The sequence below is a fragment of the Pelophylax lessonae genome (genome assembly GCF_965119305.1).
Source record: "Pelophylax lessonae genome assembly, chromosome: 3".
Taxonomy (NCBI): Eukaryota; Metazoa; Chordata; class Amphibia; order Anura; family Ranidae; genus Pelophylax; species Pelophylax lessonae.
Genome location: NC_138770.1, coordinates 370613820 through 370641080, shown reverse-complemented (window position 1 = coordinate 370641080; position 27261 = coordinate 370613820). Strand labels below are relative to the sequence as shown.

General features: G+C 45.7%; 1 protein-coding gene across 2 annotated transcripts in view; it reads left to right on the top strand.

Moving 5' to 3' along the window:
• Window positions 1–27261, top strand: part of MDN1 (midasin AAA ATPase 1) — a 902759-nt gene that overhangs the window by 494389 nt on the left and 381109 nt on the right. The gene's annotated exons all lie outside the window — the stretch shown is intronic.

The following is a 27261-nucleotide window of genomic DNA, read 5'->3' as shown; positions in this document are numbered from 1 at the left end:
AAAAAAAAGCAATTCGCCACGCCCACGGGGCTGTCCCTATAGGCAAAACCTCACACACCCTGCTCCAGCAAAACTGTTTGTTTCTGCCTAGTGAAGGAGTAGGACTTCGGTCTCAGTTTTTCTATTCTTTTGAGAATATTTTTGTTTTATTTCTTTCCTCACTATGCTAGTTAGTGTTCAGGGGCATCCTTCTGGTGATCTACAAGCAGTGCCGGCTGAGGTTACGCACTGGATAATTTATATCCTTAAGGTCTCCCAGCCTGGCCTATGAATGTGAGCAGGTTATAGTCCTGCACTAGGCCTCGCCACGACAGAGCCCCTTTTTGGATGGGGACGAACCTGCAAGTAGATGTCTCGCTGGGATGCGACCACCTGGAACGCCCTGAGTCGCAGCGTAGCCCTCGGCTGGCAGCACTCCCACTCCAGGTGGGAGGTGGTCTGTCCAGAGCGGAGCCCACCCGGTCCATTGTATTGTGAGTAAATACAGCCCCCTTTATCCCTTAGTGGTCTTGGGAGGGACATGGGGATAATGGGACCCGGACTTCCTTAAAGATCGCCCTGGCCTGTCAGGCTTCCCGTGCCGTGCCCCCCTCTCCCTGGGGGGGGGGGCGCTATTGTTTGCGGTGCCTGGCGCCCTGGGGGTGGTGGATATGGTACCTTTCTCTTACGTCTGACAGTCGCCGCCCCTCAGTCGTTTCACCAATGGGCATTGACCTCTTATCCATAGGAGCAAGCTAGGCATAAGACTTGTTAAAATACAAAACAATTTGCATAGACACACCTGTAGCGGCTGTCCCACTGGTCCAATACCCCCCTGCTATCAGCATTCCCAACTCAGTTTGTCTTCTGCCTAGTTAGGAGTAAGATAGGCTTCCCTGTGCTGGGGCTACAGTTTCAGCCTTTCTTCTGTTTTATTACTTTTATTTTATGCCAAGTGTTTTTCTTTGCACTACTAGCTTTTTATTTGTACTGCGCTTAGTCGGATCTTCGGAAGACTACAGCGTTTGTGGAGCTGGGAGTCAGACTGGGTGTACTAGAGCCTTACGGAATCCCAGCCCGCCATTGAGCGTTTAGCAGGCTATGCGTATGCCCTGGAAATGCAAACGACCTGTCCCTGTCCTCAGGGACAAAAGCCCGCGAGGTAGCGACCTCGCTAGGATACCTCAACTGCGGTTTCCGTGCGTTGCTAGAATCCTGTTTGGCTGACGGCACCCCCACCACCTGGGGTGGGAGGCTTCCCGTCGCAGAGCGGCACCCACGCCATCATGTATCGGTGAGTACATTCTGTGTGGGGCTTCTGTTCTGGGGATGACAGTCTGCTGAGAATCTGTGTTCTCCCCTCATGTCTGTGTGTCTGGGGCTCGCATTCCCTCCTGGTCCCTGCGGGGGCACTATTGCGTCCAGGATGCTCTGTGGGGGGTTGTGTGGGTCCCTGTCCCCTCCGGCACTGTTGTGTGTGTTTTTTGTGGGGTGCAGGCACGCATGTGAGGGCCGCTGCGGTGTAATACTGCTGGGCCGCCATTTTGGGTGTGGGCAGCTGCTCTGGCTTCAGTTAGGGCACTTCAGCAGCCATTTTCTATGTAGTGTATTGCGCCCTTTCGGGCGCCATCTTTGGTGTGGCAAGGTGTTTTTTATACACGTGTTCGCCGGCCTTTTTCCCAGAGCCTCCCATTGATTTCTATAGGCAACCATTTTTCCTTAGCCCGAGTTCTATTCAACCTCTAGCGGTGTGACATCACTTCCTCTCTTCATGCAGCCAGATCGTTCAGCAAGCGTGGTAACTGTATAGCTACACTTCTGGGGGTCTTTTTCTGCTGTTTTTCAGGGAATATTCCTTTGCTACCAGTTATATTCCTTCATGTGGGGTACCTCAGTCTAGTCCTTATTGCGGTGGGTTTCGCCGCTATCGCGATTTAATGGGACAGCGGCAAAAAATTTTTTTATGGAGTCCCAGGACAGCAAATTTCCCCCAGCTTTGGTGGAAGATTCAGGTACGCCTGAATCATCTGCGATTTCTGCTTCACTTGCGACTTTAGCGTCCAAAGTGGATCTGTTGATGTTTGAACGGGCTGCTAGAAAAAGGCCTAGGCCTTCTCACTCCTCTGATGTAGAATCTGATATGGTTGCCATGGACAGTGTAACCCCTGATGGGTCTCAGTCGGAAGGAAAGGCGGAGGATGAGGAGGGGGGATGGTCCCCCCCCCCCCCCCCCCCCCCGGGACGGCCAGAGAACGCGCTGCTATGTCTGTGAAGGATACACTACATTCTTCTTTTGGGACCCGTAGAACACAGAAGGCAGCACAAGTGTTTCCTTGTCCCGCTGAGTTTCAGGAAACGGTGAACGAACAATGGCGCAATTTGAAGCACAATTTTGTGGTACCAAAACGGTTTCAGCTCAGTTATCCCTTTGCGTCTCCTACAGATTTGCGCTGGTCCGTGGCCCCTAAAGTGGATCACAGGGTGTCCAGGTTGAACAAGGCCACTCTTATGCCCGTGGAGGATTCTCTGGTGTTTAGGGACCCTACGGATAGGCGGATGGAATCTCTTGCTCGCCACTCCTATATGGTGGCGGGTTCCTTGATGAAACCTATTTTCTCCTTACGTCCTTCCAGGACGGCCTACATTTGAGAGATTGTGGCTCCGCCTCACAGGAAACACAACTAATTTGCAGCTGTTTAAAAGGGTCCCACCCATCCTTAGCTTCAGTTCAGTTGTGTTTCCAACCTCACATCGGAACGTTTGTTTTTTTTTTACTAACCTGAGGCAAATAGTTGGCCAAAAAGGTACCCCTGGAAGGCAGCTTCGGTCGGCCTAATAGCTGGTTCCTCCCTAGCTGTGTCCTTGGAAAAGGAACTTTCAGGTCGCCAAACATACCAGGTAGTGCAGTTTGCCTTATGGTGAAGGTCCCTCATACCTGAAGTCCTGCTTATCTCTGCAGGAAGTCTCCTCCATTCGCTACGTTGGGCGGTAAGGATTTTTCGAATTTCCCGCCAGCGGTGAGCCCCAAGCCTCGCTATGGAGACAGGAATTTCCGGCGGAAGGGGCGGAGCGGCTGATTCCCGGAAGAAACCCAGCGTGGAGGAGACGCCCGGTCTGTGTGAGTTCAGTACAGCCATGGCTGACTCTCCAACTCCGAGAGGGCGGAAGCCCCAGAAAGAGACACGAGCGGCCGCAATCCTTACAGAGGAGAAAGCGGCAACGCAGGTGGCGACAGGAACAGGTAAGTGATACTGATGGCGGCCAACTGCTGTCTATTGAGTGACAGGTATGCCATGCCATTTCTTCCTGCATGTTAGCCGTAGTGGTGGACAAGAGGGCTATTATGTCGCTTCATGATGTCCTTTTTTCTTGTCTTCATGTGTTTACACAGGTACGCCACCGGCACAGGAAGCCCCTGCCAGACCCCTATCCTCAGCTAAAAAATGTGGGGAATGCGGGGTTGGATTGTCTAAGTCTTACACAAAGCCCTTATGCACTACTTGTATTAATAAGTTAGCGGGGCAGGACCTAATGAAAGATTTCCTTAAATCTATGAAGGAGGAAATGGCAGCTACTATTCAGTCATTTAAGGCTACAGCAGCTACCCCTCTAATCCCAGCAGAGGAAGTATCGAAAGATAATGTTTCCTCCCAAGACTGTGGGTGGTCAAAGGGACCCCCATCCCTCTGGGCAGATTCTCTATCCATTCCCTCAACTGAAGTTAGGGAACAAGAGGATCCAGAAGAAGGTTCTAGTTATTTAAGAGATCCTTCCAGTTCAGATAAGGACTCAGAAAGTGACAGTGAAGGGGAAAAAGACAAAAATCTTTTTTCCTTGGAACATATGCAGGGTCTTCTTAAAGTGATACATGACACTGAAGGAATTCCTACCCCTACAAAGGAGTCTTCCTGCAAAGACAAGGTGTACAAAGGCTTGGGAAAAGCCCAGTACAGGACCATTCCCGTTCACCAGTCCTTAAAGGACATAATACACCACGAATGGAAATTTCCTACTCATGCCTTATCCAGACCAAAAAACTGGAAAAGGTTTCCCTTTGAGCCTCAAGAATTGGAAGTATTCACAAAAAATCCAAAACTTGATGCTCCCCTGGCACAATTATCAAAAGGAACAGATTTATCCTTTGAAAATGCCGGACATATTACAGATCCTATAGATCGCAGGATTGAATCCGTATTAAGTAAAGCCTGGGATTCTAATGCATATAATACAACTATAGCCTTAGCTGATACCTGTATGGCCAGGAATACAGACTTTTGGCTCAAGGAACTTTCAAAATGTGTCCGCAATATGGCAGGATCACAAGACCTGATAGATTCCCTGGCCATGATTAGTAAAGCAGCATCCTACCTAGCAGACGCAGCTGTGGAGTCATTAGTTGCATCTGCTAAAACAGCAGCATTAGTAAATTCTGCCAGAAGGGCGCTCTGGGTCAAAGCTTGGGAAGGTGATGTAAACTCCAAAGTAAGACTCTGTGCCCTACCCTTTGAAGGTTCATTACTGTTCGGTTCAGGACTAGATGATACCTTGTCCAGATAGGCAGAAAAGGGGAAAAAGTTTCCCATTAAGAAAAAGGACAAATCAGGAAGATATTCCTTTCGAAACTTCCAAAGCAAGAATCAAAAAAGGCCTTTTAGGGCCAGGAAAGGTGGTCCTGAAAAAGGAAAACAACAAATTGTTGTTCCTTAAACCTGGGCCTAAGTCCAAAGAATCTAACTGACGCCAGCGTCGGAGTAGTAGGCAGACTGACCCATTTTGCTTCCCAATGGGTAAACATCTCTGCCAGTCCCTACTTTCTTCATCGGGAAGGGTACCAATTGGAGTTTCTCACAACTGGTACCGAATATAATAATGACCTATCTCTCAAAAATAGAACAGAAGTTCTCCAGGGAGAACATTTATACGGTCAGATAAAATCTGTACCAAAAGGTCTTCATGACAATGTTGGATTTAAGAGATGCTTACCTACATGTTCCAATTTATTGAAAACATCAAGCATTTCTCAGATTCGCCATAGTAACAGAAGAGGGTACTGCACGTTGGCAGTTCAGAGCTTCTCCCTTTTGCTTGGCAGCAAGTCCAGGGATCTTTACAAAAATCTTGGCCAAGGTAGTAGACCTCCTGCACCTTATAGGCCTAAAGTTGATCCCGTGTATGGACGATATGTTGATTTGTGTAAAATCAGCAGAACTACTGGGCCAAGGGTGTCTAGGGTACAAGATAGATACCAGACTCAAAAAACAGAAGGATATGCTGGGCTTGGAGGCCCTAGCACAACCTTGGCCTTTCAGGCTAAATGCCTTTCCCCCACAGAACCTAATATCAAGGGTTCTGCAGAAACGCAGCGAATGTCCGCAACTACGCCTCATCCTAGTCACACCTGGGTGGCCAAAAAGAACGTGATTTGCAACCCTGGTGTCTCTATCAGTGACTGTACCTTGGAAACTACCAGAAATTCCAGACCTGTCACTACAAGGACCTCTGATTCACCCCAGGCTGCAGTTTTTTCAATTAACAGCCTGGGTAGTGAACGCCAAATATTAAAAGAAAAAGGATGCTCAGACAAAGTCATTGAGACACTCCTTTCAAGTAGAAAGCCAGTAACTAGAAAAATTTATTCCAAAATCTGGAAAACATTTTGTACTTGGCAGAGTCAGAAGAAGGATTCCTCTGCCTCAATCCCAAGGATCCTGGATTTTTTACAGGATGGGGTAGATAAGGGGGTTGCGGTGAACCGCCTTAAAGTACAGATAGCGGCACTTTCGGGTTTTTTTAGACAAAAGGTTAGCCCAAGAGCCCTTAATTAAAAGATTTCTGTTGGCTCGGAGAAGGGTATCTCCAATTAACAGAACTATTGTTCCAGCCTGGAACTTAACGCTAGTACTAGAGACATTATCTAGTGAAGCATTTGAACCTTTAAACAAAATTAGTTTAAACATTTTGTCTATTAAGTTAACTTTTTTTTAGCAATCACCACAGCCAGGAGAGTGGGAGATTTGCAAAGCTTATCCATAAAAGAACCCTTTATGAGAATTCTCCAAGACAGGGTGATTCTTAAACCAGATCTACTGTACCTGCCCAAGGTAGTGTCATCTTTTCATAGGAATCAAGAGATGGTTCTCCCGTCCTTCTGTGAGAAACCTAAGTGTGCAAAAGAACAAAAATTCCATTGCTTAGATGTAAGAAGATGTCTTCTAGCATATCTAGAAAGAACCAAGGGCTTTAGAAGATCTAGTCACTTGTTGGTTCTACATTCTGGACCAAGAAAGGGTTTACAAGCATCAAAACCCTCAATCTCTAGGTGGATTAAACAAGCCATTAGTTTGTCATATAAGGTGTCAGGTACCCCCACACCAACAAGTCTAAAGGCACATTCCACAAGGGGCATGGCAACTTCCTGGGCCGAAAAAGCAGGAGCATCCTGGGAACAGATCCGCCATGCTGCCACCTGGTCCAGTCAAGATACCTTCCTAAAGCACTATCGTGTGGAAGTACTGTCGCAACAAGACCTTGCCTTTGGCAGAAAGGTTTTACAGGCAGTGGTCCCGCCCTAAGGTAGGCCAGTATGGATTCCTTTATCATCCTCTCAAATGTAGGCCGTCCTGGAAGGATGTAAGGAGAAAACTTACTGTTAGTGTACCGGTAACGGCCTTTCTCTTAATCCTTCCAGGACGGCCGGCCTACTTCCTGCCCAATGTGGTGGTGAGTTCTAAAAAATATGTATATATAAATGTATATGTATATATGTGTAGCTGTTTGAATAACTATATTCCTTAAGGTTCGGTTGAAAACTACTTTTCTATTACTGAAGCTAAGGATGGGTGGGACCCTTTTAAACAGCTGCAAATTAGTTGTGTTTCCTGTGAGGCGGAGCCACAATCTCTCAAATGTAGGCCGTCCTGGAAGGATTAAGAGAAAGGCCGTTACCGGTACACTAACGGTAAGTTTTCGCCTCCGTCATGGTGTCTCAGGCTATGGTAGATTGGGCCAAGGTGCTCAGACGCACCCTTGTGGCTGATTCCTCCCCTCCTCCTACTTTGGAGATGGTGGACCAGATTATTCAGGCTGTTCTGTTCCTGTGTGACGCGGCCTTGGAGGAGGCCCCTTTAGCAGCACGACTGTCTGCTGTCACGGTGCTAACCCATCGTTTGGTATGGCTGAAGAGCTGGTCGGCTGACCAGACTTGCAGAAAGACGGTGTCTGACATCCCTTATGCGGGGAATCGCCTTTTTGGGACTCCCTGAACGAATTGGTTAAAGGGGTCTCTGGGGGCAAGAGCACTCTGCTGCCCCAGAATCCCAAGGGTAAGTTTTTCCTCGGTAAGCGGGGTCCTTCCTTAAAACCAAATCGGGGGTCCTTTCGTGCCTTCAAGGCACAGGACAAGGGCAAATCCTTCAAAGGCCATGGTGGCCAGAAGAAGCCTTTGGCGGGCAAGTCAAAAGCCGCCCAGGCTGGCGCGGCTGCCCAGTCCGCCTCGACCTGAAGGGACGCCCTCACCCTTTCCAGGGGTGGGGGGGACTTCTTCGCGGTTTTATCGAACCTTGGCTGCTCCGGATTCCGGACAGGTGGGTTCAGGAAATCATTCAATCAGGTTACAAGATCGATTTCCTTTCGCGTCCAGCAGGCAGATTCTTTCCCTCAAATCTTTGTTTGACCCCAGATCGTTTACAAGATCTTCATCGGGCGGTTCAGGATCTCCTCACCCAGGGGGTAATCGTCCCGGTGCCGCATCGGGACAGATTTCGGGGGTTTTACTCAAATCTGTTCGCTGTGCCCAGAAAGGAGGGCAAGGTACGTCCGATTCTGGACTTGAAAGCTCTGAACCGCTTTGTGCGGGTTCAAAAATTCCGCATGGAATCCCTCCACTCGTTTGTGGCCTCCCTTAACCCGGGAGATTTCCTGGCTTCTATCGATCTCAAGGATGCGTATCTACACATCCCCATATCTGGCCAGGTGGGACAGGCATCCTCATTCCTTGGAAAGGAGGATCTCTTTGAGCCACCGAGCCAGAGAGGATCTTCTGTGGTGGCTCCAGTCTCCGGCTCTGATGGAGGGGGAAGTCCTTCCGCCCGTTGTTGTGGACGGTGGTCACCACGGATGCCAGCCTGTCGGAGTAGGGTGGCGTTCTGGGCATTCTGTCTGCCCTGGGCACTTGGTCGGAGGAGGAATCCTCCCTGCCGATAAACATTTTGGAATTGCGAGCGATCACTGTGCTTGCTCCGTTGGTCAGATCATCTTCGGGGCCGCCCTGTGCGGGTGCAGATGGACAACACCACTGTGGTAGCTTACATCAATCACCAAGGGGGCACCAGGAGTGCCCGGGCGGCACAGGAAGTGACCAAAATTCTGTCTTGGGCCGAGGCGCAGGTCCTGGCGATTTCGGCAGTTCACATTCCAGGTGTGGAGAATTGGCAGGCCGATTTCCTGAGCCGCCACACCCTGGACCAGGGGGACTGGTCCCTACACCAGGAGTTGTTTCAGATGCTGTGTGCGCGCGATGGGGTTCCCCGGATGTGGATCTGTTCGCATCCCGGCTAAACAACAAGGTGGGAAAGTTCGTGACAAGATCGCGCGATTCTCTGGCAGACGCCTCGGATGCGCTGGTGGTACCTTGGAATCAGTATCGTCTGATTTATGCCTTCCCCCCCCTGATTCAGTTGTTGTCCATGTTCCTTCGCCGGTTGGTCTCGGAACCGCAGTTGGTGATTCTGGTGGCCCCGGACTGGCCGCGCCAGGTCTTGGTACGCGGACATCATGCAACTGGTCGTAGAACCTCCATGGCAGCTCCCGTTACGAGACGATCTACTGTCTAAGGGGCCGATCTTCCATCCTGCTTTACAGTCGCTGGCTTTAACGGCGTTGCTGTTGAAAGCTATGTCCTGAGAGATCGGGGTCTCTCGTGGGCGGTCATTCCTACCCTGCTCAAGGCTAGGAAGGCCTCGTCCGGTAAAATCTATTACTGTACCTGGAAGGCTTATTTTGCCTGGTGTGAATCCAGGGGCATCCATTCTCGCTCTTTTTCGGTGGAGAGGGTGTTGGCCTTCCTGCAATCTGGTGTGGACCAGCATCTTGCTCTGACCACGATTAACCACTTAAGCCCCGGAAGATTTTCCCCCCATTCCTGATCAGGGCCTATTTTGCGATTCGGCACTGCGTGACTTTAACGGACAATTGCGCGGCCGTGCGACGCTGTACCTAAACGAATTTGACGTCCTTTTTTTCCCCACAAACAGAGCTTTCTTTTGGTGGTATTTGATCACCTGTGCGATTATTTTTTTGATCATGCGCTATAAACAAAAAAAAGAGCGTCAATTTTGCAAAAATAACAATATTTTTCACATTTTTTTTATGAAATTCCCCCCCAAAAAAAATGTAAAAATCAAAATTTTTTTAACATTTTCGGCCAATTTGTTTTATGCTACATATGTTTGGTAAAAAAAATCGCAAAAAGCGTATTTTGATTGTTTTGCGCAAAAGTTATAGCGTTTACTAACAAAGGGAAAGATTTTTGTCATTTTTTTTTTTTTTTTTAACGCGTAATGGCGGCGATCTGCGATTTTTTTTTTTTTTTTTTTGTTTTTGCGGTCACTATTCTTACACAGGGGAGAATGACAGGCGGCTTGTTTACATTAGCCACCTGCCTTTCTCCCTCTCTAACGGACGATCGCGAGTGACCGGCTGACATCGTGACCGCGCCTCCGGCGGCGCGCGCTCGCTCCCTAGACCCTCACAGGCTAGCAACGTAGTACTACGTCGCTTTGCCTGTGAGGGGCTGACCGACGCAGTAAATAGTCGTGCGGCGGTCGGCAAGCGGTTAAGGGTCAGACTGCACTGGCAATCCTTTTCCAGCGCCCCTTGGCGTCAAACTGTTTGATACGCACCTTTATTCAAGGGGTGCGTCATTTGGCTCCTCCTCGGAGGGCGCCATTACCTCCTTGGGACTTGAATTATTGTACCAGTGGGACAGCACCTACAGGTGTGTTTATGCAAATTGTTTTGTATTTTAACAAGTCTTATGCCTAGCTTGCTCCTATGGATAAGAGGTCAATACCCATTGGTGAAGACTATGTGAGGGGCGGCGACTGTCGGAGGACTAAGAGAGAGGAATTTTACGGTAACATTTTACAAAAATTCTGTTTTTCCTGCTGGGTTTGGTTGTAGATCCCTTGTGGCCTCCATTTTCGGTGTCCCTGACCGCATGGTGCGCCGCCATCTTTAGTGTGGGCAATAGAACCTTTTTCCCAATGGACTTGTATGGGGCAGCCATTTTCCCTGGGCTTCCCATAGACTTGCATTTGCAGTAATTTTTGTGTAGCTCTATAGAGCTACACAGGCAGCGTGACCTTTCACATACCAGGCTGATGTCATATCCTGTGTCTCTCCCTTTCCTGCTGCACAAACCAATTCTGAAGTTGGTAAAGTACTGGGGTCTTTGTGGACATATCCCTGTGCACTCTGCTTTCTGTATATATTTAAAGGGGACTCCGCAGTCGGCTGTGATCGGCAGTGCGTACCACGATCTGCGCTTTTAAATTAACAGTACTCCTTTTTGCTGCTGCATTTCTATGGAGTCCCAGATAGTTATTTCACCCTCAGACCCCCTAGTGCGACTACCGGACCGTCCGGATTGCAGTCACTGGCCACGATTTCAGCAGCTCTGGAAAGCTTCGTGACTAAGGTCGATATTTTTATGAAAAAGTTTACTAGCTGCAAATGGCCTCTGCCTTCATCATCATTGGTGGGGTCCTGATTCAGAGCCTGATATGGTCACCATGGACGTCCCCCCTATCTGAGGGGTCGCTGTGCTCTCAATCGGATGGTGAAGAGGACCTGTCCTCTTCAACTGCAGCGCGGGAACCCGCTTTGGTGGAAGCCCTGATTGTTTTAGTAAGGGAAGCTTTGAAAATAGCAGATGTGCCCACGCCGGCAGGGACACGGGTGTCTTTTGGCTCCCGCAAGACCCAAAAATCAGACAAGGTTTTCCCTTGTTTCCGAGAATTTTCATGATATTGTTAATGACCAATGGCGCATCAAAACGTGCTAGTCGTGCCTAAGTGCTTTAAACGCCGTTATCCTTCTGCTGAGACGGTTGCCAACCTTTGGACAGTACCGCCTATGGTAGATCATCCTGTTTCCAGGTTTAACAAGTCTACTATAGTGCCTGTGGAAGATTACCCGTTTTTTACGGATTCGGTGGACAGGCGGGTGGAATCCCTTTCCCGCCATCTTCATGTGTTGACGGGTTCTATCCTGAACCCGGTTTTTGTGTCTGTTTTGGTATCACAGATGGTTACGGAATGGGTGAAGGTTTTGAAAGGGAACTTGGATCCTGACATAGTTCCCCCGGAGCTGATGGAACTTATGGACCAAATGGCCCAGGCCCTGGTGTTCCTGTGTTATGCTTCCTTGGATGCGGCTCCCCTGGTGGCCAGAGTGTCGGCTGTGGGGAATTGCCTTTTAGACACGTGGTTTGGCTGAAGACCTGGTCAGCTGACCAGGCTTCCAAGAAAGTCTTAACAGATCTTCCTTTTCTGGGAGAGTGATTATTTGTCGACTTGCTGGATGAGTTGATCAAGGGTCTGACTGGTGGGAAGAGTACTCTTCTTCCTCAATTTTCCAAAGATAAAAGCACCCCGTAATATGCGGGGACCTTCTTCTTTCACTGCTCATAGACTGCTTTTTTTCTTTTTTTTTTTTTGTGCCTCCGTTGCCAGAAAAAAAATAAGATGTTCAGAGCTTCTGGAGGGACTAAGAAGCCCTGGGGCAAGCTCAAGACCATTCAGTCGGGTTCTGCGGACAAGTCCTCATCAGCATGAAGGGGTGCCCTCATCCATTTCTGGGGTGGGGGGGATGTCTGCGCTTCTTTCAGGAATCCTGGATTTCCTTCGTTCAAGACAAGTGGGTACACGGACTGATTCATTCCGTATACAAGATCAAATTTCAGTCTCGGCTGGCGGACAGGTTCTTTCAGTCAAATCTTCGACTGTCTCCGGATCATTTGAAGGATCTCCGGGAGGCTGTGCAGTATCTGCTTTCAAGGTTTCTATTCAAACCTGTTCACGGTACCCAGAAAGGAGGGCAAGATGTGTCCAGTCCTGGACCTCAAGGCTCTGAACCGCTTTGTGCGGATGCAGAAGTTTTGAATGGAGTCTAGTCGGTGGTGGCATCTTTGAATCAGGGGGATTTTCTGGCCTCCATTAATATCAAAGATGCGTATTTGCACGTCTTCATCTTCGAGGGACACCAGCAATTCCTCTGCTTTGCGGTGGCAGAGGAGCATTTTCAATTTGTGGCGTTACCCTTTGGTCTCGCCTTCGCTCCCAGAGTTTTTACCAAGGTCCTGGCTCCGGTGTTGGCCTCATGTCAGGTGGATTGCGATTTTGGGATATCTGGACTATCTCCTGTTACGAGCAGACTCTCACTCGAATCTGTTGGGCGACCTCTCAGTTACAGTTCAGACAGTTAAGGAATTCGGGTGGATGTTTAAGTCCGTGTGACTTATCTGGGGCTAACTCTAGACTCCGCCTTGGCGAAGGTCTTTCTTCCATTGGAAACACTTCAGAAGTTGCAGGGGGCGATCAGGTTGCTGTTGTAAACCGATCAGTCTTCCCTACGGACTTATGAGAGCCCTGGGTCTGATGGTATCGACCTTTTGATGCTGTCCCGTTTGCTCAGTTTCTCTCGAACCCAAGATCCTGGTATGGGCGGAAGACAATGTTCTGGCTCTTTACACAGTTCACATTCCAGTGTAGAGGACTGGCAAGCAGATTACTGGAGTCTTCAGGTCCTGGATCAAGGGGAATGGTCCCTTCATCTGGAGGCGTTTCATCTCCTGTGTGCCCGGTGGGGTACTCCAGAGATGGATCTGTTTGCGTCTTGCCTTAACAGAAAAGTCCAGAGGTTTGTGGCCAGGTCTCGGGTTCCTCTGGCCGACACCACAGATGCTTTGGTTGCTCCTTGGAGCCAGTATTGGCTGATCTTATAGGCTGCTGTTTCATAAGAGAATCATTTATTTCTCTTTTAGGGTTTTTTTTCTTTCATGGGTGAGCTCCTGTTCCTGGTTGAGCTTTTTGTTACCTAGTTGGCTAAGTTCAGCTTTTGGAGTTTACGTTTACTATCTGGTTGCGTTCTCCCCACCCCTCATGACTACACTGCTTTGGGACGTCCCAAGGATCTAAGAAGTATGAGAGCTGCGTCTGTCAATGGACTAGAGAAAATTATTTTTAGTTCTTACAAAAATCCATTTTTTTCCCCTTACCTGCAAAGTAAAGGCTTAATGTGCTAGTATGCATCGCATACTAGCATAAACTGACACTTACCTGCAATCTAGGCCTTTGTTGTCCCTGCTGGAGGCCACATCCATCTTTGGTCATCTTCCTTCCGGGTCCGCAGACTCCAGCTGTGTGACTGGCCGGAACCGTGTGACGTCACTCCCACGGGAGGCACCGGTTATGGCACAGGGCTCTGAATAAACAGCATGGGCAACCGTTTCTTCGGAGTGTATGCTCTGATGACGTTATTAGCGCAGTATACAATAAATATCTCCTAAAACGGTGCAAGTTTAGGGGATCATTACAGTACCTATAGGTAACCGTTTAATAAGGCATACCTATAGGTACAAATGGAGGGAATTTTACTAACACTCTAACTGTATTTTGAACTTTGAGCAAGTCACTTTTTCTTTTTTCTTTTTTTTTTTTTTTGGGTTTTCCCTGTCAAAGTAATTTAAAGAAAATATAAGTAACCATAACTAGAACTGCACCACCTTGCTTGCTGACAATGGTAAGACTAAATATATAACTATCATTATCACAATCCCTCAAAGTAGGAATCAGCTGCACTATTTATGAAAAATGTATATCATTTATTAAATTCAACAATGAGAAAACCTATAACACCCTACCTTCTAAAGGAGTCCCCTATACTGCTAATAGGTTGTTGAGTTAACCATGTGTATGAAGTAAGAATATTTTTTATCAGAGTTGAAAACGTTACAGGACCCCTTCATCAGGCATGTGACGATTCTGAAACATGGCGTGTAAAAGTGTGATCGCTGAAAAAAGATTTGAGCCTATTTTGGAGATCTTTGATGTGCTTATGACCTTCCTTGGTCGAACACAGAGTGCAGTCAGACAATGCCACAGCTGGGATCTGCATCAGTCACCAAGAGAGTACAAGAAGTCATACAGCTTTAAAAGAGCAAGAAAGTAATCTCATGGACAGAAAGCTTTGTCCAGCAATCTCTGCTATCCATATACCCGTAGAGTAGAACTGAATGGTGGATTACCTTAGCCATCACCACCTGGTCCAAAAGGAACAGGCCCTTCACCCTCATATCTTCAGTCTGTAATGTCAGACATGGGGGGCCTCCATAGGTGGGCATCCTGTCTTCCAGGACTATTGATCTTCTAGCACTGGCATTGGAATTCCCTTGGCAGAGTTCAGTTTTATCTATGCTTTTCCTCCAGTGCGCATTCTTCCTTTACTGTTCTATAAAATACAGGAAGAGAAGAAACCAGTGATTCACATTACACCAAATTGCCACAGAAGATCCTGGTACATAGACATACTGCTAGGAGACAACCCTGATCTCTTTCCAGCATGCCAAGCCTTCTGTCTCAAGGCCCTCTAGTCCAGGGCTCAAAATTTCAAGTCCTGAGCTACTAGCCAGGCCTTAAGGGTTACTCGCCACTACTTGCCCCACCTAACCCCTACCCTGCCCTGCCCCTAAATGCGCCCTCAAAAAATTATTTTAGAAAATTACACTGTTAAATGTTAAATGTTTTTGCATGACTGCAGAAGTTGCAAAAATAAATATTAATAACAACAGTGTGATTGTATGTGTGTTTTACCTGGATTTTAGGTGCATTTCTATTGAATTCTATTACACAGTGCATTTTCTGAAGCCGCATCAAAGATGTAGCATGCAGGACTTTAAAGCGCTTTCATGAAAACGCACTTTGTAATAGAAATTCAATAGAAATGCACCTAAAATCCAGGTAAAACGCACATACAATTACACTGGCCAAACCACAGTTCACCAGTTATTAGGGATAAGAGAGTGAATAGGGGGGGGGGGGATCTGGGTTGTAAGAATATATGTTAATGAAGAGCAGAGTGAAGGGCTGTAGAGAAAGTGCTAAGGCTGTATTTTGGGACAGGACAGGGTCAGCTAAATGGCTGCTTGGAATGCTCAGAGCTGGAACCAGAGGCTGCAGGACATAGAGTACAGATTTATGGAGAGGACAGCTGAAAGATAGTATATGAAGGGTTAATGTGAACAGAGGAGTACAAGAATTGCTGCTGACTTAATGATTGTGCAGGGAAGATAAAGACAAGTGGGAGGAGACGGACAAAGTGAAAGTAACCTGGCCAAGTAGAACAAACCAACAGGGGAGGGGAGCTTGGAAGGAGAGAAGTGATTAAAGCTGCAGGAGAGATAAGTGGCTGGAACAAAGGAGTCCAGAAATCATGCATTGTGCTGCTGCAATAACAGGAGGGAGAATGACATTCACTCCTGTCAGGCAGGTGAAGGCAGAAGCTCCTAGAGCGCCCCCTCCCCCCCTCATCACAGATATGGACACTGCCCACCCCTGCACGTCCAGACAGTGTTCTGTTTCTTCCTCTCCTTGCTCGCATTCAATCATTTATCACTCGCAAAATGCGAGCAGGCGAGTGAAAAATTTGAGGGCTGCTCTAGTCTATCCTGCTTCTTAGTCTTTCTTTTTATGACGCATTGTTTATTTAAGAGAAGGGTCAATATCCATTACATTTCACAACGTGTAGCAGGGGACCTATTTATCAATATAGTGATAATATACACCATAAGCTTGGTACAGGCACTGATAGTACAATGTAATGTGAGAACCACTTTCTGTTCAAGGGTACGGTGCATTTTGGATACCAATGCTATAAGTTTTTGTTGTTAAAGATATATAAAAACCTGGGGAACCCGGGTCATGAGACAGCCTGTCATTCTTATCTTGCTGAAAGCAAGAAAGCCAATTCCAGAAAGATCTTTCATCTTATGTGGAAATCCTCTTTTGCCTGCTGTGATCTCAAACCTCAGGGAATACCCTGTACATTGCAGTCTGGCATTCCTACAATTAGGGCTTGGTCAGAACTTGGCTCTAAACACTAAAGGTATAGGTTCCTGACTTATTCATTCTTTTCCAAACACATCTAGCCTCTCTGTCCCTTTATCAAAGGTGTATCTGGTTTCCAGCCACCCCTGCAGAACCCTGGGCATTCTGGTCAGTTGTTTCTCCTCTACACTGAAATGGATGTTGGGACCCGATCATGTGGCCAGAACAGAACAACTTTAGGGTAGATAGAATAGGCTTGGAATAGGGTTGGGAGTAGATATGAGCATTGGTTTTGACTTGGCTTCTACTTTAAGACCATGCTACCCAGAAGTTGATTCTGAAATGTGGGCTTAGATTTTCTAATGCAATGCCCCATTTTGGTGAGGGCTATATCAAAGTGCTATCTGGACATAGAACTCCTTTCCCAAAAAATATTTTCTTTCATTCATTGACGGACAGAGCTCCATATCTTCTTTGACCCTTGGGTTATACTGCTCTCATTAGGCATAGAACACTTGGTGGGAAAAAATTGACTATGCCCCTAGGGCAGTACTAGGGGGGTGTACTCCCACTTCCCGCTCTAGGACTTCAGTTTTTTTTCTGCCTAGTCAGTAGTAAGGACCTAGTTCCTTGCTGGGATCTCTGGTCCTGGCATATTTTTCCTTTTTAAAGGGAATTTTTTTTATTTTATTTTCTGAACTGCAATCAAGTCTGTTCCAGTGAGAACTACAATCAACTGTTGGACTGGGCGACACACTGGATATCCTAGATCAGTGATGGCGAACCTAGGCACCCAAGATGTTTTGGAACTACATTTCCCATGATGCTCATGCACTCTGCAGTGTAGTTGAGCAACATGGGAAATGTAGTTCCAAAGCATCTGGGGTGCCAAGGTTCGCCATCACTGTCCTAGATCCTTTCGGTCTTCCCAATCTGGCCAGCGAGCACGACCTAGGTTGGCCGCGACATAGCCCCACTGGATGGGGGCTGGCTGGCGACTTTTTTATTTTTTTTTCCAGATTTTGCTGGCGGTCCCTGGCTTAACCATGGAGTCCATGGACCACATGTCACCACCTGACCCACTCTCAGAAGCTACAGGACCCTCTGGGTCTAAGTCTGCCCTAACGGCAGTCACTGGTGTCAAAAGTTGATATGGCCTTTCAACATAGGCCTAACAAAATGTGTCCCCTGCCTGAACCTGCATCCTTTGTCTTCTCAGATTCTGAGGTCAATTTGGCCGCCGCAGACGCACGTCACCCTTCTGGGTCTGCGTCCACGCACCCTGAGTGCTCGGACAGTGCGGATGAATCTTCCACTACAGCCGTGCATGAAAAGGCGCTTGTGGAGGCACTGATTGTATCACTGCGGGGAACTTTAAAGTTTGAGGACTCAGCTAATGCTTTTCTGGTGCAATCTGGTACCCGCATACCATCCAAGGCGACTAAGATATTCCCCCTTTCACGCCTATTTTGACGATATTGTTGCAAGTCAGTGGGGTTCCCCAAAACGCATGGTCGGGATACCTAAGCATTTCGCTACGAGGTCTCCTTTTGAAGAGTTCCTTTTTAAAGAAACTGACCGTTCCGCCGGTGGTGGATTCTCAGGTTTCCAGGTTAAATAAAGCCACACTACTGCCGGTGGAGGCCTCTCCATCCTTTAAAGACCCAGTGAATAAGAGAGCTGAGTCTCTGACTGAGTCTTACTGTGGTTCGAAAATTTTGGATGGAATGGAGTCCATTCACACGGTAGTATCATCCCTTCATCAAGGGGGTTTTCCTTGCTTCTATCGATATGAAGGACGCTTACCTTCATATCCCAATATATGTCAGGCACCAGCGTTTTCTTCGCTTTGCTGTGGGTGAGGAACTCTATCAATTTGTGACGTTACCCTTTGATCTCGCCACCGCTCCTCGGATGTTCTCAAAATTTTTGGCCCCGGTGTTGGCTTTGAACAGACAGAGGAGGATCGCGGTACTGGGGTACCTGGACAATCTCCTTCTGCGCATAAAGTCCCCGACTGTCTTGAAAGGTGATTTAGACATCACTGTGTGAATCTTGCAAAAGTTTGGCTGGACACTGAATTTTCAGAAATCAGCTCTGACTCCATCCAACAAACTGGGCTACCTGGGCCTGACTCTGTATTCAGCCTCAGCCCGGGTGTTTCATCCGGAGACAGAAATTCTGAAGTTGCAGCATGCGATTCGGCTCCTATTATCCAACCGGTGGTCATCTCCCAGGACTTTCTTGCAAGTGCTGGGCTTGATGGTCTCCACCTTTTTGAGGCAGTTCTGTTTTCTCAGTTCCATACCAGACCTCTGAAAAAGGAGATTCTTGCCAAATGGGACAAAAATCCACAGTCCCTAGACAACTTGATCCTGTTGAGCCAGGATATGAGGGGGTCCTTGATATTTTGGCTTAGTTCCCCAGCGCTTCGGCAGAAAAATCCTTTCTCCCCCTGTACTGGACAGTGGTTACTACGGATGCCAGTCTGTCTGGGTGGGGAGGTGTCTTGGGCACAGATCCGGCTCAAGGGGCTTAGACTCGGAAAGAGTCCAGTCTGCCAATCAATGTCCGGCGATCAGGCTTTGTCTGTCCTTGTGAACGGATTGCCTGCGGGGGTGCCCGTTAAGGACTCAATTCGACAACGCTGCAGCTGTGGCACATGTCAATCACCATGGGGGCACCAAAAGTGCCCTGGCGGCCAGAGAAGTGGCCAGCATTCTAAGGTGGGCAGAACACTTTGTTCCAGCCCTGTCTGCTGTTCACAATCCCGGGGTGGAAATATGGCAGGCGGATTACCTCAGTCAGCAGGCGCTGGATCCAGGCGAATGGTCTCTTCACCTGGAGGTGTTTCAACAACTGTCTCCTCAGTGATGGGACTCCCAATGTGGACCTGTTAGCCTCTTGTCTCAACCAGAAGGTTCAGAGGTTTGTGGCAAGGTCTCAGGATCCTCTGGCCGACGCCTCGGAAGCTCTGGTGCACCTTGGGGTCGGTATTGTCTAATGTATGCCTTTCCTCCATTACAACTTCTGCCAAGACTTCTGTGCAGAATCAAGGCAGAAGACATTCCAGTCATTCTGGTGGCCCCAGACTGGCAGCGCCGGTCTTGGTAAGCAGGCCTAGTAAGACTGGTTGCAGATGCCCCTTGGAGACTCCCTTTCAGAGAACATTTGTCTCAAGGACAAAATCTTCCACTCTACGGTCGCTGGCTTTAACCCCCTGGCTATTGAAAGCCAGGTACTGAGGGACAGAGGGTTGTCGAATTTGGTAATTCCTACACTGTTGAAAGCTAGGAAATCTACTTCTATGAAGATTTATCATTGAGTTTGGAGGGCGTACATTACTTGGTGCGAGTCTGGGGGGTTTCCCCCCGTTCCTCTTCGGGGTTGTCGTCTTCTGGAGTTTCTACAAAAGTGTAGATCAGCGTTTGACCCTGGACAACATCAAGGGCAAGATTTCCGCTTAGGCAATCTTCTTTCAATGCCCATTGGCCACAAATTTCTCGATTCACACTTTCATTCATTGGGTACGCCACCTGGCTCCTCTGGCAAGGTCCCCGGTGCCTCCATGAGACCTCAATTTGGTATTGTCGGTTCTTCAAAAACCGCTTTTTGAAAATACTCATGAACTTCCTCTTCTTACTTTATCACGGAAGATGCCTTTTTGGTGGCTATTACTTCTGCTGGCAGGGTCTCTGAGTTGGCTGCGTTGTCCTGTCGGTCACCTTACCTGGTGGTTCAAAGCAACAAAGTGGTGCTACATCCCTGCCCAGTCGGTCCTTTCTAAGGTCGTCAAGGGTTTTTACTTAAATTAAGACATTCTGTTGCCTTCCTTGTGTCCTAAGCCTAAGAATCCTAAAGAGGTTGCTTTACATACCCTGGATGTAAAGGTAATCAGGGTGTTAGTAGGGGTTGTTATAGTGTCTCAGGCCAAGGGGGTGGGACTTTACGGGCAAGTGACGGTGTACACCAGTTTGTATGAAAACGAATGGATTTATTTAACATTGAGTATACATAATTCAAGGGAATACATATATAATGTGTTAAATAAGTGCTTGGGTTAAAGGCCCAAAAGTGAAAAGAGTAGAAAGGAGATTCAAGTGAATCTGTGACAAGTGTAAGTGTGGTATAAAATGATGTAGATAACTGCAAGGTAATGGGTTACCGTAATCCCGTTATAAATTGAAAAGGAAACCCCCTTGGTTTTGTGGGACTTTAAAGGTAACGGTGAAAACTCTCTCAGGAGAAATTTTTTATATAATAAAGATAAAATTTATTTCGAATAAATGTGGGTGATGACAAAAAATCATCATATCTGTATACATATAGTCATAGACTCAAGAATATCATAAATGATACAATACAGTCATGGATACATAGCAGAGTCCAACGCGTTTCAAACCGTTGTTTAATACATACATTTTCCTCAGGGAATCTGCATATATTCCTGAAATACATAATTGAATATAAATTCCAAGAAACAACCAAAATATATATATGCATTTTACAATAATAATTATATATGAGAAAAGTATCATTTGCATCTGCGACCACATGTTCTCCTGAATTTACCATGGAAAACCTCTTATGGTTTATCAAGGGTGCCCCTAGAGGAGAGACCTTCTCCCAGAGGTTGCCATCCCATAGAAAAAAGAGACCTCAAAGAATGGAGGATAGAGCTGAAGTTAAAGAGAGGAAAAAAGAAATAAAGAAGAATAAAAGAAAAAGGAACTTCCAGATGGAAAACCAATTGTGTTAGGGAACATACCTGCGAGAAGTAGAGCCCAATAAGGTTCCCTCTCGAAGGGTTATTCTCCCATGCGTTGAGAGCTAGAGTCAGGTATATTGTATCAGAGATTTATTCTTTATCTGAAACGGCGAGTATATTTATATAACTGTCAGGGATCCTGAATTCGTAAGAATATGTTTATAGTCATTGTTTCAAAAGGTATTCATATAAATTCACCTGATATGATGATTTTCATGTAGACATATAAAGATTTTAAGGAAAAAGGAGGGAGAGGGGGGGAAAAGGGAAGAAAAAAGGGGGAAGGGGAAATAGATTCTTCCCGAAAGAATATTATCCTCCGATGTATATATCTCCCAAACTTATTGTATTAGGATCCTATTAGGGGAAAAGATAAAATAGATGTATTTTCAATCCTTATGGATGGGGGTAACATTTGCATACTTAGTAGCTAATATATATATATATATATATATATATATATATATATATATATATATATATATATATATATATATATATATATATATTTCTTCTTTCTAGTAGCTAGTTCTCGCAGCAGGAACCGAAATGAATGCGGCCTGAAATGGTATATATACGAGTGATGGGGATGGGTATGGAAATGGTCAGAAGTCTTTTATAGAAAATATAATAAATACATCGAGATTTGACTTACAACTGGTGCTGCAAGAAAATGCAGTCACATATCAGTTCCAGGGTGGTGGGAGATTCTTATAATTGCTTCCCCTTGTTATGAAGTATGGGTAAAAATAGCCATAGAAGTATTGGTAGTAATTTGATGATTTTACTTGTTTGGTGAGTGAAAACATGTTTTATTGTGACTTCAAAATAGCGTTGGTGGATAGTGGGTCCACATTGCACTTACGTTTTGTAGGTAAAATTTCCAGTGAAAAAGAAAGGTTTCCAGGCTAGCGCAGTCTCTGTCCCTCCTATTCCCTCTTAGCTAGCGAAGTGAGGAGAGACCCCGGTTCCCCGACCTTATAAAGCCCTTCGCGCATGCGCACTAGGCGCCGCACGTACTAGGGCTTCTAATGTCGGTGACGTGGCTTCCCTGTACTGCGCATGCGCCTGGGTGATGCGTGCGCAGCGGGAGCCGATCCGACATTTGCGGCCACCAACACGGATGGGAGGAGCCACTATCTCCTGACGGAGATCAAGGGAGGAAGATGTTTATCCCTTGCTCGTCCAATTTAACCCCTGCACAGCAAGGGCTTACCGTGTTGGGTGCAATTCAAAGGGCATTGGTGGTTGCATGAAAATAAGGCATATAGATGGATGTGTATCCGAGTATTCTTTCAAACTGTTTGCAATGAACAGTAAACAATAATCAGTGTTGAGAAAAACAACGGACATAAAGTTATATATTCAGTTTTAACAGCAGTCATAAATATGATAGCAACCAAGGATATATGACATCATGGGAAATTTTTCTGTGATAAGCCACATTGGCTAGGTCATGCCAGGGACCCCTTCCCAGATGATAGGCCACATGAGCTAGGTCGTGCATAAGACCCCTTTCAGGGTGGATTTTATGGATAAGCTATAGGTCAATTTCAAAGGAGGACCAAGATTTTCTATGAATGGAGGGGACAGTTCATTTGAGTCCCAAGTTTTTCTTGTTCTAAAAAAAACTCGCGGGGTGTCGTATTGGTGGGTCGATTAGCATGGGTGGAGGAAGGGAGAGAGAGGGAAAAAGGAGAAAATACCTTTTTTTGAATAAGATTTTTTCATACAAGATTTTTTATGAATGGATGGGTTTCTCATTAGATTCCTAAGTTGGTTAATTTTATCTGTTTTGCCAGATGAGAAACCCTCTTGAAACGGGCGAAAGCTTTCCGTCTCGTTCAATCCAGGTGGTTTTGTTGCCTTAAGGCGTTTAATCCATCTCATTTCTATCTGTATTGGCCTTTTATTCCAGTCACCTCCTCGGTGTGGTATGTGTATTCTTTCCAGGGCAATAAGTGACTTTTGGCATTTTGTTTTTGTGATCATATGCCGCATGTCTACCCAGAGGTAGATAAAAATTGCATATCTGCATACTGTGGATATGCTTGTTTACTATTTCCCAGTTCTTGTTTCGTTTTTCCCACATAATAGGCTCCACATACGCACCTCATCAGATATACCACTCCCCTCTTTTTACAGTTTACAAAATGTCGTGGTTTAAAGGTTTCTCCATTTGGGAGTACGGTGTTGGTACATCTTTTGATAACGCTGCATTGTGCACAGCTACCGCACAGAAACATGCCCTTGTCCTTACAAGGGTCTTTTTTTCCTCCCTTGTACTCACTGTGGGTTAGATTTTGTTTTAAGGAATCTGCTTTCCTGTAGGTAACTTGTGGATTCTGATATTAAGTGCTTTTCAGTGGGGTCCTCTTTTAAGATAGACCAATGTTTTTGGAGGATGTTTTTGATCTTCTGATGATCATTTGTAAATCTCATAATTATGCGGTATTTTCTTGTTCCTTTTGGTTTGTTGGCATCTTTCGTTTTAAATAGAATTTCATGTCTTTCTTTCTTCTTGACTCTGTTGTACGCTTTTCTTAGGGTGGTCTTGGTATACCCTCTTTTTCCTAGTCTTGCTGTCAGGAGGTTGGCTTCTTTTTGAAAGTCTTCTTCACTTGTACAATTTCTTTTCAGTCTTTAAGTACTGGCTATATGATATACTGGCTATGTTGTACAGCATACAACACCAAACAAACTAGAAAACTCAGGACCCTACTACTCATCGGACTCCTTATCCTATGCCTCAGGCACAGAACAAGTCAAGGAAGGAGAAAGGGCCCGCAGAGACCCCCACAAAACCAACAATCTGAATCAGAGGATAAAGAAGATGCTCCTCTCCAGGACAGAGAGGAACCCAGCACCTCAGAATCAAACATACAAAATGAGGGAGAAACCACTGTACCTTTTTTAAAGCATCATCAAATATTCACAAGATCACAAAGGACAAAAGATGATGACCCAAGACAACAAAGGGGTTTTTAGGCAAACAAAAGACCAAACCACCCCAGTCCACGAAATAATTCAAGATGAGATCAGAGAGCAAGAAGGTCTGACCATCATCAATCTTTCAACACACATATTGACAAAAGACCAAGCGGAAGTCCTGGCCTTAGGACTTTTTCTGCCCCAATAGAACAACGGATTTGAAACGATCAAAGATATAAATCTATTTGCCAGAAATTTACTGTTAAAAGTGATGTATACCCAGAAACCAACTACTGAGGAACCACCGACAACTCTAACAGCAGCAGAATTTAGGGCCATCCGGGACCTTAACCTGCTACTAGAAGAGGGAGGAATAGAGGATTGGATGGAAGAGGGTACCCAAATGGACAGTGAGCAAGATGAGGAAGAAGATCCCCCAGACAAAACCAACCATCTGGAATTTAAGAAAAAATCCCACAAATTCCCTTCCCTCAACTTGAATCCTGCTAGTGCCCTTTTTGTAAGGGAAACTACAAAAGATATAGAGAAACTTAAAGAAAACAATAGAACACACAACTTAACCAAAACACAGAAAAGGGCCATAAAAGAACTACAGAATAATGAAGGAATAACAATAAAACCCTCCGACAAAGGGGGTAACATTGTACTTATGGATAATGAAAAATATAAGGCAATGTGCCTGAAAATTCTTAATACCAAGTGCTACAGAAAAATACTGCCTGTTATGATGGAATCCTTTAAAGAAGATTTCTACAAATAATTGATAGAGCATTAAACGAAGGCACCATTTCACAATCCTTATGGAACTTCATGAGGGCTAAACACGCAAGGACTCCCACCTTCTGCGCATTGCCTAAAGTACATAAAGACAGAAACAACCCTCCTGGAAGGCCTATAATCTCTGGGAATGGAAATCTAACGGAAACAACCAGTCAGGTGATTGACACATATCTAAGACCCCACGTCCCTAAACTACCATCTTATACAAGAGACACAGTGCATCTCCTCCAAACTCTAGATGGTCTGATTATACCAGAAGGTTTCCTCATCACAGTTGACGTAGAGTCACTTTATAATAACATCCCGCACACTAAAGGAATAGAGGTGATTAAACAAACATTGAGACAACAAAGTGAATATGATAAAAAGTTCAATGAGTTTATCATAATGATGCTTGAGTATATCCTGAATCACTTTTTTTATTTTTAACGGCTCATACTTCCATACAAATGTGTGGTGTAGCTATGGGCACTAGCTGTGCACCATCATATGCTAATATTTACCTAGGAGCATGGGAGCAGGAATTTCTGGCAAAGGAGGAAAACAGCATCTTTGCGAATAACATCATATTATGGCAACGATTTATAGATGACATCTTCATTATCTGGACTGGACCTGAAAATTTGATAAGACTGCCTAAAAGCTATGAACACAAATAACTACATGTTCTTTACGCTGAATTATGACAAAAATTTCTTTCCTAGATACATGGATACTCAAAGACAAGGATGGCTCAATAAAAACACTTTACAGGAAGGAAACTGCAGGGAATATGATTCTACACGCATCGAGTTTCCACCCAACACCCCTCAAAAAGGCGATTCCATATAGCCAGTACTTAAAGCGGAGTTCCAGGCAAAAAATCGATCAAATCGATTTTGTGCCCATCCGCTTGCTTTGCTTCACCTGAAAAGGAATTGGATAGTTAGGATTATTCTTTTTTTTTTTTACTTACCTTGTAATTGTAGAAAGAAATACTCACCTTTCAACTTCCTCCCTCTGTGGCCTCAGCCCTCGCTGTCTCTTCCGGCTTGCAATGATTCCTGGGAGCTGAACGTCATCGCTCCCAGGAATCAATGCGCCTGCAACGGCCCCGCTCGTCACTTCCGGTGCGACGCTGCATTCCCAGCTAAACAGCTTCTGGGCATGCCCAGAAGCTGTGTAGGAATTGACGAGAGGGGCCGGTGAAGGCGCATTCTGGGAGAAGAGGACGCAGAAGAGGATCGCGCTGGCTTCAGCTGCCCATAACAGAGATGGCAACGCTGTGGAAGAAATTTTATAAGTGAGTATTTCTTCTTGCAGGTAAGTGCGAACTGGGACAGATAAGAGGCTAGCCATTGTGGAATGTACTAGCCCTGACTGTCCTGGGGGTATGTTCACTGAAAAAATGTTTCTGTGCCTGGAATTCCGCTTTAAGACTGAAAAGAAATTGTACAATTGAAGAAGACTTTCAAAAAGAAGCCAACCTCCTGACAGCAAGACTTGGAAAAAGAGGGTATACCAAGACCACCCTAAGAAAAGTGTACAACAGAGTCAAGAAGAAAGAAAGACATGAAATTCTATTTAAAACGAAAGATGCCAACAAACCAAAGGAACAAGAAAATACCCGCATAATTATGAGATTTACAAATGATCATCAGAAGATCAAAAACATCCTCCAAAAACATTGGTCTATCTTAAGAGGACCCCACTGTAAAGCACTTAATATCAGACAATCCACAAGTTGGGTAATAATATGAGTCTCGCGCTGTTTCGAGGATTGCTTATACCCCTTAATGCTGCTTATACCCGTTCTATGAACCAGACAGTGTATGAACAAGTTAATGAAGGGGGGGAGGTATTGCGCTTCAGGGGAAGATGATATTCACACAATAGTGATAGTGGTTGTAAACTCAATATGCATAAAATATGTGATGGTGTCCAAAATCAATCCACAATGGTTACATACTAAAAATAAATGAATAAACAGAAATGGTGACAGCACTACCAAAATAAATGTATAAAATATAAAACTGTTCTAGTGCTAAGTTGTCAATAAAATTATACTAAAATTGCATTAATGGTGAATAAAGTGACAAGTGCTCAGAAATACCAAACAAATCCAAGTAGTATCTATAAAGTGCTTATAAGTGAAAAGAAGGTGCTTATAGTGCCCCAATAATGTCCAAATCATGTGACTTGCACACGCAGTGTTTATTTTCTTCGTTATTCCACCTCCACCTTACACCAAATAATTGTGGTGGTGCTTCTTACTCCTTAACCCCCTCGGGGGTACTAGCCTCTCACCTCAAACTGAGCAGGGATGCACCTTAAGATAATATGGCTCTCCTTCTCCACTCCTTCTCCTAACCCACTTCACATATGAGGGATGGTAATCGCTTGTTCTCTGGATCGGGGCAAGTACTCACTGGATATACCGCCAATTTTGGTCTTAACAGTAGCGTCTCGCCTCAATGGTGGGATCCAGATGGGTTCCCTCAGGGTTTTTGAGCCTGAAATCAATTTGCAGGCTAGGTGTCTAGCAGAAAAATCTGGTATCTGAAAGGAGAGGCTTCCTTTTATCTACCTCTGGGTAGACATGTGGCATATGATCACAAAAACAAATGCCAAAAGTCACTTTTATTGCCCAGGAAAGAATACACATACCACACCGAGGAGGTGACTGGAATAAGGCTATTA